Source organism: Platalea leucorodia, assembly GCF_965183815.1.
Source record: "Platalea leucorodia genome assembly, chromosome: 4".
In the NCBI taxonomy this organism is placed as follows: Eukaryota; Metazoa; Chordata; class Aves; order Pelecaniformes; family Threskiornithidae; genus Platalea; species Platalea leucorodia.
In genome coordinates, this window is record NC_138826.1 from 20,144,910 (window position 1) to 20,161,706 (window position 16,797).

At 44.0% G+C, this 16,797-nt stretch overlaps 2 protein-coding genes across 12 annotated transcripts in view; both read left to right on the forward strand.

Moving 5' to 3' along the window:
* Window positions 1-3,489, forward strand: part of PANK1 (pantothenate kinase 1) — a 55,553-nt gene extending 52,064 nt beyond the window's left edge. For 9 of the 10 annotated variants that reach the window (XR_014228024.1, XR_014228025.1, XR_014228026.1 and 6 more), the window contains 2 exons: window positions 1,172-1,318; window positions 3,423-3,489. The gene's annotated coding sequence lies outside the window, so the exon portion shown is untranslated. The remainder of the gene's footprint in view (window positions 1-1,171; window positions 1,319-3,422) is intronic. The other variant, XR_014228027.1, reaches the window with a different exon arrangement.
* Window positions 3,490-4,781: 1,292 nt separating this feature from the next.
* SLC16A12 (solute carrier family 16 member 12) overlaps window positions 4,782-16,797 on the forward strand; it is a 35,866-nt gene continuing 23,850 nt past the window's right edge. For both annotated transcript variants that reach the window (XM_082310613.1, XM_082310614.1), the window contains exons 1-2: window positions 4,782-4,907; window positions 5,445-5,601. The gene's annotated coding sequence lies outside the window, so the exon portion shown is untranslated. The remainder of the gene's footprint in view (window positions 4,908-5,444; window positions 5,602-16,797) is intronic.

A 16,797-nucleotide genomic window follows, 5' to 3' on the forward strand; every position in this document is an offset into this window, starting at 1 on the left:
AAAGCATTGAGGAAAAGTGCTTAGAGTAAGACAGAGCCTCACCAAGAACAGCCACTGGTTTGATAATGCAGAAGATTGTCACAACAGAGACATTAGTGCTCCGAGCAACAGGATGGTATGGTCACTGGTATGTTGAGACTTGGCTCGGGGGTTTTTTGTTGCTGTTTTTGGGGGATTATTTTTTTTTGCATTCATATACATTAGCCAATTGCACAAAATAAAATGGCTGGTCTCCAGCTTTTAGGAGCTGAGTTCCCAGTGCTAGGCTGGGTGGAAGTGGGGATCTGTGTGCCAGTAAGGATGAGGAAGTTAATGCCTAAAGCCCGTAGGAAAAATGTGCTGAGCAAAATGTTCTTTCCTACAAGCTTTTATAACAGTTGCATCAGTTGGGAGACTGCAATCAAAGTATTCTTGTGTAAATCAGTAAATCATTACCAACTGGCAGATGTAATACTGTGTTGAGATAGTAGTATTTTTATCTACTCTGCTGAATCTGCCCCCTCTGTCCTCCCCCTGGCATTACCCCATCGATATCCTGATGGTCAGCATGCCCTTAGCCCAGTGTGCAACTGAGGCAGCGCAGCAAGTGGGGTCTCTGAACGTCCGTTCTGTGAAATGCAGTAGTATAATGTGGGCGAGGCAACTGAAGCTGAGAAGCTTCTCCTCTGAGAAAGTTGCATAGGCTTCACCTGGAGATTGAAATAAAAAATTAGTATTGGAATTGAACAGTGAGAACGCTCTCTTGTATTTGAAAGTTATTTTTACTCTTTTTATATTTTTAAAAATTAACTGTAAAAATAATGCGTATTAATTAAAACTAAATGAACAAACAAATTTTGCATTTTCAAAGCTGGCTGGCTAAATTAATCACAAAATTCTGAATATACTTAAAAGAAATTCTAGTTCCTTTTAGCAGAATTGCTTTGGTTTTTGAGCAACCTCACCCCTAGTGTTATTTGAATAAGTAAACAAATACATGCTGTTCTTATGTCCTAAGCATGGAGCATGCTGTTACCCAGCTAGCATTCAGCATATTGCACTTGGCTACAAAAGGCTGTGCACAAAAAACTCCAGAAATGTTTACAAGATAAGCCAAAAACACTCCCACATTTCCCAGTGTTTTAGTCATTTCTTTTTTAGATTACAAAGTAAGTTATCTCTTCAAATATAGGAGGTTTGAAGTCGTCTCTCCAGCAGATTCGCCTGTGCAGTGTGGCAACTCCCTATGCGTCACTGGTTTGCCTCTTCTTTGAAGAAGGCTGATGATGGCTGCAGACTGACCCACAGCCCATCTCACACTACAGCTGCTCTTTTACAGGTAGGGCAGAAAATACTCAGGAACTGAACTTTCATAAGACTCCTCTCTCTTCCACCCCTTGCTCTCACCGCACAAGAAATGGCATAAAAAAAAAAAATTAAGCAGAAGAAAAGAGGCACCAACCCCTGAAAATGAATTCACCTTTTATTCATGGAAAGAATCATGAAGGTCAGCTTAGCTTCTGTCAGGAAGACTTCTTTTTTCAATTTCTGATATTTTTCTCCACTGCTAGGAGCTTGATTTTTAACCTGCCATACAACCTATCTCCCTGTTCTGGCTCTCTTACCTGAAAGGGATATAAAATCTTCTTTGTCAGATTTCCATGAACATCTGCTTCACAGCATTATGGGATTTTTTTTTTAAGTTTCATTTTATACACGCTACTATAAAGTTCTCAGATACCAACCCTAGAATTCTAAGTGCTTTTATCAGCATAGGAGCAAAAGAGCTGTTACTAACGCTGCTCTGTGGAGACCCTGACAACTGGTATGAAGACGCTGCAGAAGTCTCTCTTTCCTGTGTATGGAGATTGTTGTTAGGCTTGGCGATTGAAATCTCTTTATTCACAAGAGTAAGAAAAGGACTGGCTTTTCCTTTGCTAACCTATTTGCCTCGCAGAGCTGTTAGAGGAAAGAAGATAATTTAGAGTCCGTTCCCTTTCAGTCCCTGACCTTTCCACCTACCCTGCTGTGGTAGGAAGGTGATGGTATATGACTGGCAACTCAATGAGGGGAGCTTCTGGCCACAAAAAAAAAAAAAAAAGGCTGATACACAAACACCAGAGAACTGCTTTTAAAAACAAACAAGCAAAACACCTTAAATAGTAAAACATTACTCAGGCTTGAATCAGAAATCTCTCTCAATGAAGAAATAGGTTTCTGTCACCAGTCATAAAATTAGCAGCATTAGTCTTCTAGCGATTAAACGGTACATAATACTGTTCCATGTCTCTACTGTTTTAAATTTCATGTCTTGAGCAGGTAAGATTAGGCTTCAAGCCTTTATGCAGACATGTATTCATCACCCAAGAGTAGTGAAGCATGCCTCCACCCAGGCCTACCTGAAAGCACTCTTGTGTGCGTGCGTGCACATGCAAAAGATAGCAGGCCCTTACGCTTTGCAGGTCCGCTGCCAAGTCCCCAGACCTCGTACAGCATCTGGGTGGTTTTACAGCAGGAAAATCTGGTGAGAAGGTGGGTGGGTTGGTTTGTGCTGACCTGCTATCACTTGAAGGGGTGATGCCTCAAACCTTCTCCTACCAAACGGCACCAGCGGCACAAAGAAGGGTCAGGTACTGATGCCGTTTTTCCCAGCGCAATTTCAGCCCCTGGCCCTCCCGAGGGGGGTTCCCATGCAGGGAGCACAGCCACAAGCCAGCCTGCACCCACGCCCCTCTGCCCGCCTCTGGGCGCCCCACAGCTCCCTGGGGAAGCCCATCTCTCAAATGTGCTTCTTATCTCAAGGGGCTGCTGAATTTCCACGCTAAAAGTACCTCACTGAGAACCCATGAGGCACCTTGCGTGGCCAGAGGGAATCAAACCATTTCACTGTCAGAATGGCGGCAGTTTGTCCAGCTTTGCAGCCACGAGGCTGATAGCAAAATGCAAGGCTGCAGAGAGTCAACGTCGTAATATTTACCAAAATATCTGCTATGCGGAGCAGATAGTTTCAGATGTACTTTTAGCTGGCTCTTGCTTAGGTCTCTGTCCACACATGCTTAACTCAGAGAGAAAAAAGCAAACAAATGGGAGGGGTGGGGGTGGGGGGAAACACATGCACAGAGTACAAAAAAAAAAAAAAAACAACTGGAAGGTTGTGTGTTGCATAAGTGCCCCTGGAACTAATCTGGTACATCTCCAAATAAAACAGAATCTTTGATGCTTGTAACTTTCTCTCTGGGTGGAATGACAATAGTTTCTGTGTTTGTTAACTTTGTAAATGTTTGCTGTAGATATTATCAATGGGCAGATTTTATTTAAAGGAGTATATTAAAGTTTAAAGCAAAGAAACTCTTCCCCCAGCCTGTGAACACGACAAATACAACAATTAGGTAGTAAAAACTGAATTGAAAGTAGTCCTAGCTGTTAAGCTGTGTGTTTTACAGGTGAGCTGGAGGGAAAAAATGTCTGGAGGCATGGGTGAGGAGCTCTCCCTGATGAAAGCCCCAGCAGGCAGCGAGCGCCAGCCGGAGTTTTGCCTGAGGTACAGCCAATTCTTGCCAGGTGACTGGTTGTGGAGGTGTGGAGAATCAGTGGTGGCTCACCATCTTCTTTTATTTGGTATCATGTGCTCATTCGGGGAATAGGATAAAGGCGACCTGTGCTGCCCTCAGGCTTTTAACCCCAGTTCAGTGTTCTTTAGCTTGTGCTTTTCCCCAAGAGTTGGTACAGGTGGGGTGTTGATGATGAGCAGGATAAGCTGCTAACACCAGCGCTACAGAAGAGCACAGGAAGCCATACTCATCATCCAGCAGGGAGAACAAAAACATAGCGCCATGAAAAGTTGCAGAGCCACAGAAATGGTTACCTCTCCTCAGACTAGCGCAACGTCACAGGCCGTGTTTGGTGTTGGATTCCTCTATGGATTGAAATAGCCTGAGCCTCTGGTCCACAGTCAAGTGGATATGGAAGAGAGACGGGAATGGCTGTGCAAAGGCTTGCTTCCAAGTATAACTAATTCAAATTTATTATTCCCATGCTGTGAAAAATTCCAACATGTAATTAAGTTTTTCTTCTGATGTGAAATGAAATTTAGACATTTTGAAATTTCTCTTTTTCCACCAAAGAAAGCCTGCTAGCAGGAAGCCTAGCAGGCTGCCAAAAGAAAGTCATTTGACAGACAAGATTTTTTTTAAAGCTCCTGCCTTTATATAGCCACAGAACCACATTTCCATAGAACATTTGTTTTGGTGGATCTGTGTTTTCCAGAAAAAAATTGTTGCACTGGAAAATACTGACTAGCTGGAGTGCTGATCTTTGTAAAATGCATGCGTCAAAATATGTCCAAAAAGTTTGCTGCGTGTGCTTGGACCAAGGATTTCAATGACAGACCAGAAGGAATACCCCAGATAAACAGCAGCAAGGCAAGAGGTTTGAAATGTGGAAGCTTGTAATCACTAAAAGGAGATGAATCATCCTCTCGTTCACTAATATTAAGTATTGATCTGCCTATACTTTATATCAATTTATATCAAGAAAGTTTACATCAAGAAAGAGAGGATATTTCTGCCAAAATTTCCAAAGATTCTGGAAGATGATACACTCAATTAGGCAAAATAGGTTGCAAGATGTACCTGCATCTAGTTCTGGGTGACATTAGAAACAAGGTTGTTTTTAAATGCATCTTTTGGTCTGACGCTGTGTGATGGTCTTATGTTCCAGGAATTGCTAACGTCCATGTAAAAAGTGAGGAGGCCATGGAATAACAATTACACACCCTCTTTTTTCTAACCCAGGTTCCATATATGACTTACACAGCCATGTATTTTGAGGAATTCGTCAGAGTCTTCTGATCTTCTGCTGAAGCCCTGTATGTTGGTAAGCAGCAGAGCTTGCCTTCACCTTCAGAAAGGAGCCTCCGTGCACAAGTGGTGAGTACGTACTTTACCTTCTCGCCTTGGAGTCAGCGAGATTTGGACTGTAGCTGCAGAGGGGGAACTGAGGGAACCACAGGGACTACAGTTCCTCCAGCCCATGATGTCTCTGGCTTAATTTCCAGAGATGTTGGGGAAGCTGTGTCCCCTTGACTATAGGATGCCAAAGGCTGTAGATGCAAATGTTAGTGGCAAGATCTGAAAATGTTACTCTCAGCATGCCATTACGGTAGATCCTGTACTGTTGGCTGGCTGTATCAGGGAGGTGGAAGAAGAGGGCGGCAGAGGAAGGAGGGTAGTGGGGTTTTCAGTTTACCACAGATAATTGTATATAAAGGTTCAATTAAAGAATATACTTTAAGAACATACATGTAGAGGAAGGCCATTCATCAACTGTACCATGGCACCTAACCATCCTCCAAACTGTAAAAGCATTTATCTTACCCACTAAATTCCCTAGTGTTATAGTTTCTGATTATTTTTGTGGTTTGGAAAGTGTAAAAGAATGTAAAGGTATTATTCTTGTTTGCATAGGGACCAAACCAAAACAACCCTCTTCCTGGATGTGTTGTCTTTGCCTGTTCGGGCACTCCAGGTGAGGGAATGTACTCCTTTCGCATCGTGATTACGGCAGTTCTAGAGGAGCAACATGCGTAGTCCTGCAACCCTGGAGGGATTAAGGTCATTACAAGTGAGTTATGTCATGTTGTTTGTCAAACTGCTAGATGGAGCAGTGCAACGGATCATTTATCCAGTGTCAGCAGTTGAAACTTGCATGAAGAAAATCTGTTCTAGCAGTGACAAGAGGAAGCCTGTCATGAATGTGTAAAACATGAACGTAAACCAAAACCTTGTATTTCTAGTATTGTCAGAGTGTTGCTCCAAAGAGCCAAATGAAGTCATACATATTGTTTTCGTGATATCTACTTTGTGATACTTCAGTGCTGAAAATGAATTTATATAAAATAGCAAAAAAGTGTGTTTTAAAGTTGTTATAGTGCCAATGGCCAGGTCAGCAGAGTATGAGCAGCGTTACTGCCTCTCTGTGTATTCCTGGTATGGACAATACACGATGTGGTTCTGCAGTGCTCTGCCCATATCCTTTCCACGCCACAGACTGGAAAGCATTACCTGTTGTTGACCCAGACGTCAAAATGTCAGCAGCCAACATAGATAAGCACTGTCGTTCCCATTGCTGATGCGGAGTTGTCATAGAGATGCTGCCAACCAGACTTGCAGAGGAAGTTTGCTGCGATGCTGAGATCCCCAGTCTCTTGAAGGGTGGCTTAATGCAGAGGCCATCTTGTTCAGAGCTGGCTGTTATTTGACAGTGTTACGCAGTACAAATAAAGCCTCTTGCAATTACGTTAGCAGCGTATCTTGGTAAGGAAAATCTTTCAACATGAAGCACAGTTTAATCCAGGTAAGGTTAAAAATCTTTCCAAAATATTACAGAACTGTAAAAAAGAGGAAAAAATCAAAATCTTACCAAGAAAGTAAGAGCTGCACTTTTTTCTTGTTCAAGACCAAGTTTTCGTTACCCACACAGTTGGTGAGGAAAACCTAGCCCCTTTTCCCTACAGCTGCTGTGAGCCGTAGGAAGGGGAGTACTAGGGAAGCTGTGTGTAGGTGAGGGCTGCCCAGCGCACAGCTTCACCCCATTCACCCCACAGTGTGCAGAAGGAGGGGGAAGCACTTGTAGACCGGTCTCTCCTAGACACCTCATGCTACTGTCCTGTACAGAGTAGCTCTGGCACCTGGAAAGGGGAGTCTTTTCCAACTAATAATCAGCCCCGAAGCTGCTGTGCTTACCCAAATCGTGTGTACCGCCTCACATTGAAGGATTTTGAACTTACCCTGGATGAGCAGCGTAGCAAAGGCCTCCCAGCCACCCTCTCCTCTGGCTCTGCTTGTGCACTCCTGGGAGCTTTGCACTTGCTCTTTATAGCAGCGCTGAAAGGCAGCAAGGTCCTGGTTGAAAGACAGGAACCAGGCAGCCCTTGTCTGTGACAGTGTTTGGGAAGGGTAAGAAAAGGTCCCATTTTATCTTTGTTCTCATGGAAAGTGTCACAGGATGTTTGATGTCCCTTCTGAGCAAAGACCTGCTGTTTTCCAGATCTTGTCTGAAAAACCCATGCGGTATTCAGCAGGCCACTTAGTTTATCTTCCTTGGATAAACAAAAGGCTGCTGGAATTTGAAACTTGTTCCAAGAGTCTAGGGTCCAAAGCCTGCTGAAATATGTGTAAGTCCTTCCCCTGGTCTGGGGTTTTGAATTGAGTTTGAAAATTTAAAGACTAGCAAGCAGCGGCAGCATGACTCCTCATGGTGTATAGGGCGTTGCAGGGCTTGTGTATGTGACAGAGGGCCAGCCCTATGCACAAGTTTTGGTGTTACTTCCACTCTTGAGTGTTGCCTGACTTTGGAACAGTTTAAAAATACCTTCTGAAATGCCTGAGAGCACTGATCCAGAAATCCCAGTACAGGCTTTGCCTTGATGGGGGAAGAAAAACCCTCCTAATGCGATGAAGTGGCACTGTTGAGACGGCCTTTTCACGTTGGTGAAGGTATCGCGCAAGGAGGGATTCCTGGTCCCTCTGATGACAACTTGACGGAGCCGGAGCCAGGGTAAGGGCAAGCGCCCCGCCGAGCCCACCGGGTCCCGCCGCGGGGCAGCGCCGGGCGGCAGCGGGAGAAGGGAACCGGCGTCCGCCCCGGCAGCCGGCGGCCTTCTCCTTGCCAGCCGACGGGGCGGGCGGCCGGGGAAGCTGCCGGGGGGTCTGGAGCGCCTTACAGAGGGGAGATGGCACCGCGGAGCTTCCCTGCCTCCTCGCCCCCTGCGCTGCGGGGCCGGCGGTGCGGAGCCCCGCTCGGGGTGCGAAGCCCAGCCCCGGCCCCCGCCCCGGGCCCGCGGGAGCCCCCGCCCCCGCGGGGGCAGCGCGCAGCGGCCGGCGGGCCCCGCTCCTCCCGCCGCCGCGGGGGCTGCAGCCGGCAGGTAGGGGCTGCGCCGGGCCGCGGGGCTCGCCCCGACAGCTGCCGGGGGGGCGGGGCGAGCCCGCGGGGGTCCCCCGCATTTGGGGGGGGGGGGTCCCCGCTGCGGGGGGCGGGGGCGCAGCTGCGCCGCGGCCGCGGGCGAGGAGGGGGCGCGGGGCGGGCGGCGGCGGCGGTTTGCAGCGCGGCGGGGGCGCTTTCGTGCTCTGCCTGCACCGCGGAGCCTAGAACTGCAGAAACTGGGGAAAAATAAATAAAAATAAGTGTAAACCCCACCATTGGGTTCAGGAACTGTGTACACGTGCGTACGTATATATAAGGCGTTGGTTAGATACAATGCTAGGCAGATAGTTAAAGAATAAACAGCCTTTCAAGTTCCTAGACGGTACGAGGAAAACTTAATTATCTTTTTTTCTGTTGCATAAGCAGAAAAAATATACCTGTTCAGAGAGGGCCGAAAGAGATGGCAGAGCGCGGCTTTGCTGCGTGCGCCGTGTCTGTGTGTACGCGGACGCTCCCGGCTGCTGCCTGGACCTGGCTTGCGCGGGCTGCGGCGCTGTGCAGGGAAGCGGCTCCAAAAAGAGCTCTGAAGACTGAGGCATAGACGGCTCAGTGATGGGTGTGTCATCTTCCACAGAAATAGTCAGCTGTGGAAGTGGCTAATCGCAGTGATCCCTATCCTGAACAGCCTCGATGCTTCTTCTAGGATATTAACATAATTAATTTCCAGGAGAATACTTAGTCCCTTGCAGGACTTAACCAGGTGTGCAATAATATACTTAGACACATGCCTACAATACCATCTGGCCTTACAGGAAATTTTGTGTTCACAGGTGGCTGAAAGGAAGTTCAGGAAACTGTTGAATGAAAAAAAAAAATGCCAAAAGATGCAAAGAGTGTTATCCTTGTTTTGAACTTTCTGATAATTTGCCACTCATTTATTGGTGTGTTCTGTTTAATATCTCTAGGGGTAAGTTGATAATTAAGTATTGGGATGAATTTGGGGTTGCGTGATAGCCTTTTGACTGAATTGATTTCATTAAGTGAGAAGCTGGTTGGGGTAGCTGAGCCTGTTTGTTGTTGTAGGTCTGCTCCTGCAGCGGCAATGAGGAAACGTTTCCGTTAGCGCTGGGAAATTTGAGGATAGCGTGAAACTTAATGAAGTGAAACAGGATTGCGTTTTGCTCAGAGCGATTCTATTATGCCTCAGTTAGGGCCCTATTATTACCTCAAATCATTAGCTATTACTGTCTTTTCACATGAATTTTTTTAGGCGTATATTGCTCACTATTTTACGTGCTTTTTGGTTTATACTTTTTCACTTGCATTATATTTCATTTTTACTTTTCCATCTTTTGCAACAGTGTTACAAAAGCTGTATTTTAATGGAAGGTTTCTCAGGGCTTCCCTTAAGCGTTTCCATGTTAATGCCCTTAAAATTCAATCATTAACTTTTGCCTTAAATGCAAGTTTGAAAGCGATGATGAAAGACATGGCACAGTGTGTAACTTTATTTTGCAAAGCTTTATCAGAATTGATTCACTTGATGTGTAAAGAGAGGAAACCTCAGAAACCTTATTTTCCCCCAGCTTGCATATTTATTTCAGCTACATGCTGTATTTTGTTTACCTAACGAGCAGCTTGCTACATTAGCTCTCCTGACTGACTGGATTTGCTGGGTTGGTCCTTGCCCGCGACTGCGAGGAATGGGACTAGGAGACCTCCAGGGATCCCTTCCAGATCCGTATTCCCCAGCCAAGATCCTATGGAGTGGGCACAGGGGGGGAAGATTTTTCAGATGTTTTGATGCAAACACAATTGCTTCCTCGGGGAGAAATTTGGCGTGCGTTTCCTTAGAGAACCGTGCTTGCGTCAGCAGGCCCCTGCCACCCTCCGAGCTGTACTAGTACAACCAGTTGTGGGGCTGGTGGTGAGCCGCATCGGGGTACCGCCGCAAGATCAAAAGCACCTTCTCTTCTTTGGTTATCGATTACTTTTAACTCCAGTCTGTCTGACTGTGTGGCTGCTGTGTCAGGGCTGAGAAGGTGGCCTGGGAGGAGGGAACGTGTGGCAGGGAGCAGGAGGTAAGGGCTGTTTCTGCAGGCATTGCTGCTGCTGAAAGAAGTAATTGCTTATCAAATTGGGGTCGGTAGTAGATGGCATGTGGTTATGGCAGTTGCTTGGAAAATGTAGCCGAATGCTCAGGTATCTTAACGCAGTTGTGTGCTCATGCAGTTAGCTGTATACACGAAGAACTGATTCTGTATTTCTGTTGTAATTCTGAGCTTTCACCTAATGATTTTACTTTCGTGATGTATAGTTATGTGTTTGCATAACTTCAGGATACATTTCCTATACTATTCTCTCTTGCAGTGTGAGGGTTTCAAAAGCCCATTTTTCTGGAAAATAGACCTAGGCATCATAAGAGTATGAGTTTTATTAATCAGATTATATTCAGCTGGATAGGTGGATGCCTAAAATTCTAAAAGGGAAGATTAAACCACCCCTAAGAGGGTGCCTCTAATCCTAGAGAGCATAATTGTCACCTGCATGCAATTTACTCTCTTTTACAAGTAGCTATAATGTTAAATATACTTTTGACTGTAGCATAGACCTGCTGTTACATTCTGAAAGGAAGAAGTTATTAGACAAATAGCGCTGTTTTAATTGGCATGGTGAGACTGAAAAGTCAGTGGAGTGTAAGCTCTCTATAATCTGCTGTAACTTATTTCAGTCTGGAGACCATTGATGCTTTTGTGCATTGTTTTAGGACCTGTTCTCATTCTTTCTTTAGACACTTTGTTTCTCTGTCATGATCCTGTTGTAGCCAGTAAGAAAACACTTTCAGCACATCAACTTCTGTGTAGTATGTGTGCGTATTTAGAGAATGACGGTACACTTTCTTGTTCACAGAACTTGAAGGAGTAATTACTTGCTATTACAGTCTTCATTCAACAGAGAAAAATCACAGTTGTTTTTTTTTGTTTTTTGTTTTTGTGGGGTTTTTTTGTTTGTTTTGTTTGTTTTTGTTTTTTTTTTTGGTCTAACCCAAAACAAGAAACTCTGTTACCTTGCCTGTTTGTCCTATGGAGGGTCACTACAACTGCGGTCTGGATTATCTTCTTAGAGTCTCCTGTAGATTTAAAAATAATAATAAAAAAATCTTATCCATTCTTTCTAAGAGGAAAGGGGTTTCTTGCCAGCAGCCTTATGACAGCCAAATACATCTTTCGTATGCTGTATTGTTGCCTGTATTAATTGACATATATTGATGTGTCTGTGAGCAGTAAAACTGCAAGCTACAGCTTGCCTGCAGGTGGTAGGCTCCCAGCCTGTGGTATGGAGAAATTTGGAAAGGTGCAATCATTTAAAACCAAAATTGAAGACATCCAGGCTAATCACTCAATTTTTCTTCACTGAAAATGAAGGTGTTTTCTATTTGGCTTATTGAACTGCAAAGGTAGTTTTGTTTTCTTCTCTGGAAGTTGTCTGCACTTGCTATGATGTGGTATATAATCCTATTGGCAACAGCTTTTCCACTTACCAAGTCACCTGCTCTGGATGAAGATACCTGGATGGAGGCTCTCTTTTTCTGGATTGTCTCCTTGTCTCTCTTAGGCTTGTAGGATGCTGGATGTAACTACATGCAGGGCAAGCTATGATCTTCTGAGTACAAAATCTTGGGAGCTAAGGGTCCTCATCCTTCTTCTTTTGGAAGAAGCATTCCCCGTTTTCACTCCCAGAGGGCGGGGTGGTGCTGTGTGCCCAGCTGCTCTGGTGACACCTGTCTGGCACGGTCATAGATGCCGTGGCAGTGCCGGTCAGGATCCTGCAGAATGCAGGTATAGCCTGCAGGCACGTACAGTATCTTTCCTTTCACTGTAGAGGCAAAATCCATCACTTTTGTCTCTGCAGCATTGTAAGCCGTGCAGGCCCCTGAGGCAAGAGATCATCACTTTGGCAGCAAGATAACTTATTCAGTCATAAGATTAGCCAGCAGTTTGTGGCAGGCTTCTTCCCCAGAGCCTGTGGCAGCTGGGAATTGTGGAACTGACTTGAGGGAATGAGACAATATATTTTATTAGTGAGTTGGGGTGAGCTTAGTCTTCATTAGTAGAACTCTATCAGTTACTTTGCATACAATACAAAAGCCATTGAATAGTTGTTTCTCAGCTGTGGTTCCATGTTGGAGAATTGCAGGTTATCCACAAAGCAGGGTATTCTTGCTGCTTTTCCTTGGGACCTAAAACAAATGAAGCAGCACTTTTTGTTGTTGTTTGGTTTATGTGTCATATTTATTAGTTTCTGCTTGTTTCATTTGATGGAACAATGAAGCGAGAAGGCAGTAAATGAAGTCTTGTCTTTAGTGCTTGCTTTTAGACAATGTTACCTGTTTTCACTGAAGGATTATTGGTTTCTTTTTTTCCTTTTCTGGTGTCTTAGTGTAAGACAATTTTCTGGGCTTTGGTGTGAATGCTGTCTCGGGGTGTTATGTAAATAATGGAGAAGAATGAAGCAACTGTCTTTTTTATATGTGTTGTATGTCTGGCCGATGTGATGGATGTACCTCCACACTTGTATGCACCAGGAAACAGGTTTGCAAGTTGATGCAAAGTGTAAGTTGGGTAATGCTGTTTAAGTTAATAGAGTTAAAATTAATGTAAAAACAATACATCTGAGATAAACTGGGCTCCTTTTACTATTAAACGTTATTTTCTTTAACTGTTCTGGTTGTCACAAGAATCTCTTCAGTTTCTGGGGAATATTGTCCTTGAATGCTTCTAGAATGGTAAGTACATTAGTTGCTGCCAGAGGATCATCATAACAGTGTCCAGAAATAACGGTAATGTGCAGCCCTAGGCCATATGTGGATATTTAGTTATAATGTACATTAATGTTCTTTTAACTCACTGGTAGGTTTTTTATGGAGAACTAATCTGTCACCCTTTTCTTTCCAACTCTCCAAGTTTTTTGTGTGATCTGGGAGGGACTGGGAATTATAAATTTTCCTTCTGCTAGATGAGAGATGGCCTGTGCTTGTCAAGAGAAACGTCTCTTCTGGTCTTGACACTTGGTGATACCATCAAAATGATATCCATAGCTTGCCAAGAGACATGACCAAACTTCTGGGATTCCTCAACTGTCTCAGTTTGCCACTGTCCTTTCCTACACACACCATTTACACTCCATTTCTTCTGGACTAACAATGTACCTAATGTTTGGAAACTTCTCTTGAATTCATTTTAAGCATTAGGTAAGACTGAAGATGAAAATGTGGTAAAAGAAATTTCAGTTCTTGATTGCAAAGTTGGAAGCAAAATTCCAGATAGGAGACAAATAGAAGAAGAAAACATTGTCTTCGGATATTTCAAAACTGAAAGGTGTTTCCTAGCCATTGCAGAAGATCCTAGAGGCAAGTTTTGAGTACAAAAACTAAGATGATGTTTTAGCTAACAACCACCAAACTCATGCATCCCCTTTTCTGAATAGGACCTGAAAGTAGTTTTGAAGTTGGAAATTTGCCTCCTCATCCTCAGTCCTCAGTAGGACAGTGCTGACCTCTTTCTCTCCCTTTGTTCAAGATGGACAGTCTCCTGTCTTTCACTTTTTTTTTTTTTTTTTTTTTTTTAATTCAGAGCTTCCTTCCTTCCTGCAGTTTCTGGATTTCTCCCAATGTGGATGTGATGACGCACGTTTCCCAGATGTGAAATGCAAACGTGGGAAGTGGGATCTTTGCCCTGCCTCTCTAAGGGTTTCTTGGAGTCTATGGTGCTGTTGAGTTTCTTAATTAATATGTCCCTCCTGATTCAAATGGTTTTCCTGCTGGGCACAGTGGTTTCGGGGCTGTTACAGTACTTAAAAAGTCATGTCTTAGAGTGTTTGCTGTATATGCATCTTAAACTTGGTTGGCTTTGGGAGCTTCTTGAAGACCACATAAAACTTCTTAATTTAGTCTGTTGACACAGGCAAATACCTCCTCCTCTTGTCCATTTTAGGGCTTATCTCATCAAGTTGTCGTGTTTGACAATATCAAGCTCCTTCGATAGAGGAGTGTTTGGAGCTTGTTCAGGCAACCTGCTGGTTGGTGCGCAGTTGAGAAGCTGGTAGTACAGGGCTGTGCACTGCTTGTCTGTGGTCACTGTCCCAGCTCCTCTCTGCTATGTCTTCATTTGCTGATACTGCGATGGACTATGTGATCCCACGTGAAATCATGTGCTTCACTTGTATGCTTTCCCTAAGGTACTGGGGTATCTGGCTTGGTAATTTCTTGGCTTTGTGTTTGTTCCTCTCCTTTGGAGGCCCCTGTAATCAGCCCTTCAAGTTCATCACCTTTATTTCCCCAGAAAAGTTGGGTTGCCCAGAGAGGTGGTAGATGCCCCATCCTTGGAAACATTCAAGGCGAGGCTGGATGGGGCTCTGAGCAACCTGATCTAGTTGTAGATGTCCCTGCCAATTGTAGGGGGGATGGACTAAATGACCTTTAAAGGTCCCTTCCATCCCAAAGCACTCTATGATTCTATGAAAAGTCACTAAAAAAACAGGGAAAGGAAGAGCTGAGATAAGAAGAGTCAAACCCCAAATGGTTCCACTTTCAAGGCATGTGCCAGCTTCACGTTTCTGTCACTGAAATGCTGCATCCAGTCTCTCAGCTATTGAGACTGAAATTTCCTAGGCCAGGAGCATCACACCCAGCCTTGCCTATATAGGCATGGCTCAGCGTCAATGTTCAATAAATATCCATAGCTGATATTAAAATGCGTTGCAGCACTGAACTTGATGGGAGCATTAGGGCTGTCTTTTTCATCATATGGCCTAACTTTTGAGTTTGTAACCTGATGTTTTGAGTTAAGGAATACTTAAGGAATACATTTGATGCGATATTCCCATTTGAATTTCCTGATGTTGTTACACTTCTCGTTAGAAGCAGCTTTTCACTTTTTTAGAGAAAGAAGTATTTCTGGTAGTTCACATTTGTTTTAAGCATTGCAGCCTTCCAGATGAGATCCCGTCAGTTTGAATAACAAACCACTGCCCATATGTTCTCACCATGATCATGTCCTGTGCTACAACATGTTCCTGGAGAGTTCTCTCCCTATTGACTGTATCTGTTGGCAACCCTGCTTTCATGCAAATATCCCCTTAAATTACACTTCCTTCCATAAAGGCTTGAAAGTTACGCTGATCTGCTTAATCTAACAAACCACCACTACTTGTTTTGGATAAAGCAAATAGGCATTTGGGAAGCTTCTTCATAAAATGCCCTCGGCCTGTTGACTCCCTTTCTCTCTCATTGCTAAACTTCTGTAATAGCCTTTCCTTATTTCATGAGGTTGAATGGTCGTTGGAGCAGCTATAGCATGATACTGGCAGGAACAAGCAAAAGTGCCTTTTTTGAAGGGACAGAAAAAAGTCCTCCTGTGGGCAGAGAGAATATTGGAATGGAAATCCGCTGAGCAAGAAGAGCCAGCTGAGAGGAGCAGCACTTCCCCTCTTGAAGGGACTGAGTTAATAGGAAGACCAGGTAATTTCTCCACTTGAGCGATATTAGTACTGTGCTCCAGTAGCATCTGGGGCTTTTTGTATGAAAGCTGTTTTCACTATTAAGTATAGAATTAGTATTTTCTCTTTCCTCATCTAAACCAGTTCAGACTATTTCTCTGTGCATCTGATATTTTGTATTAAAAGTGGCCCAAATATTTAATTTGGGAAATGAAGTTGCCATAAAATACAACTTGATGACAGCAGAGAAATTGGCATTGGATGAAGAATGTAGTGAATGCGGCATCACAGCTGATCACAAAGGGCCCTCAAACCCTCAGCAGAAATAAGCAATTTGTGTCATTATGTATTGAAGGACCTGGCTTCCACCCTAAATATCTGAAAATCTCAGCAGTCAAAACAGGATGTAATTGGAGAACAATTAAATTGGTCAAATTTCATTTTCATTTTTGCAAATTGACATGTGGCTGCAATGCAAATTGGCAGGGTAAAAAAGCTTTGTAGCGGAGACATCCCTGTGCATCCCAGCCAGAGCCGGCTTCCTGTAGAAGCAAACACTGTTATTTCTGTACCCCGTTCTTTAGCTCAGTGGTGCACAGCACAGATCCCAAGCTTTGAACAGTTACCATTTTGGTTTGCTTAGAGATCCAGATGCAGAGTATATAGGGCAGTAGAGCAAGGCAGCGCAAGAGAGAATGGGAAATTTAGGATGAACTGTGACTCCTCCCCTGCCTGATCCACCATCCTCTGCTCTTCATGAAGCCAGTGTTTCCTCTCTTTCTCGTTTGTGGTCAGAGCTCGTTCTATCAGTGTCCATTTAATTTAGCCTGATGGTGTAGCAAGTTGGAAAGAATAAATAGGATTATCCCACACAGCTAGTTTATTCTTAATGAAGTTAAGGGAGCGGAGAGTAATCTCCGGGGAGTTGCAACCCACATGACATAATTCTGCCTTTTGCTTATGGTGCACACTACATAGAAACAGCCCACACATGACTAATGGTAAAGTGACACTTGTCAGAGTTTCCAAGTTCTGCTTGTTTGCCAGAAAGGATGGGATAACAAAACACTTCAAATAAGAGCTCTTTCATGGGCATCTCGGCATATCGGCAGAGGTATTTTGCAGAGGACTCCTTTAGTAGGCAACTTTACTCTTTTATTTTAATCCAAATGAGAAGGTAAATCTTGAGACACAGTTGTGAAAACCTGGTACATGAAGCTACTCCTTGGACAAACTCCTTGAAAATTAAAAAAGTTAGTTTTATTGCTCCTAGAGAATATAGCAAGCATGTAAATGATGTTGCCAATGTATCAACGCCTCCTGACAGGGAAGGACTATGCAGTTGGCACTGAAGCACTAAATAAAAACTGGATGGGGAAAAAATGGGAAAAAACCAGA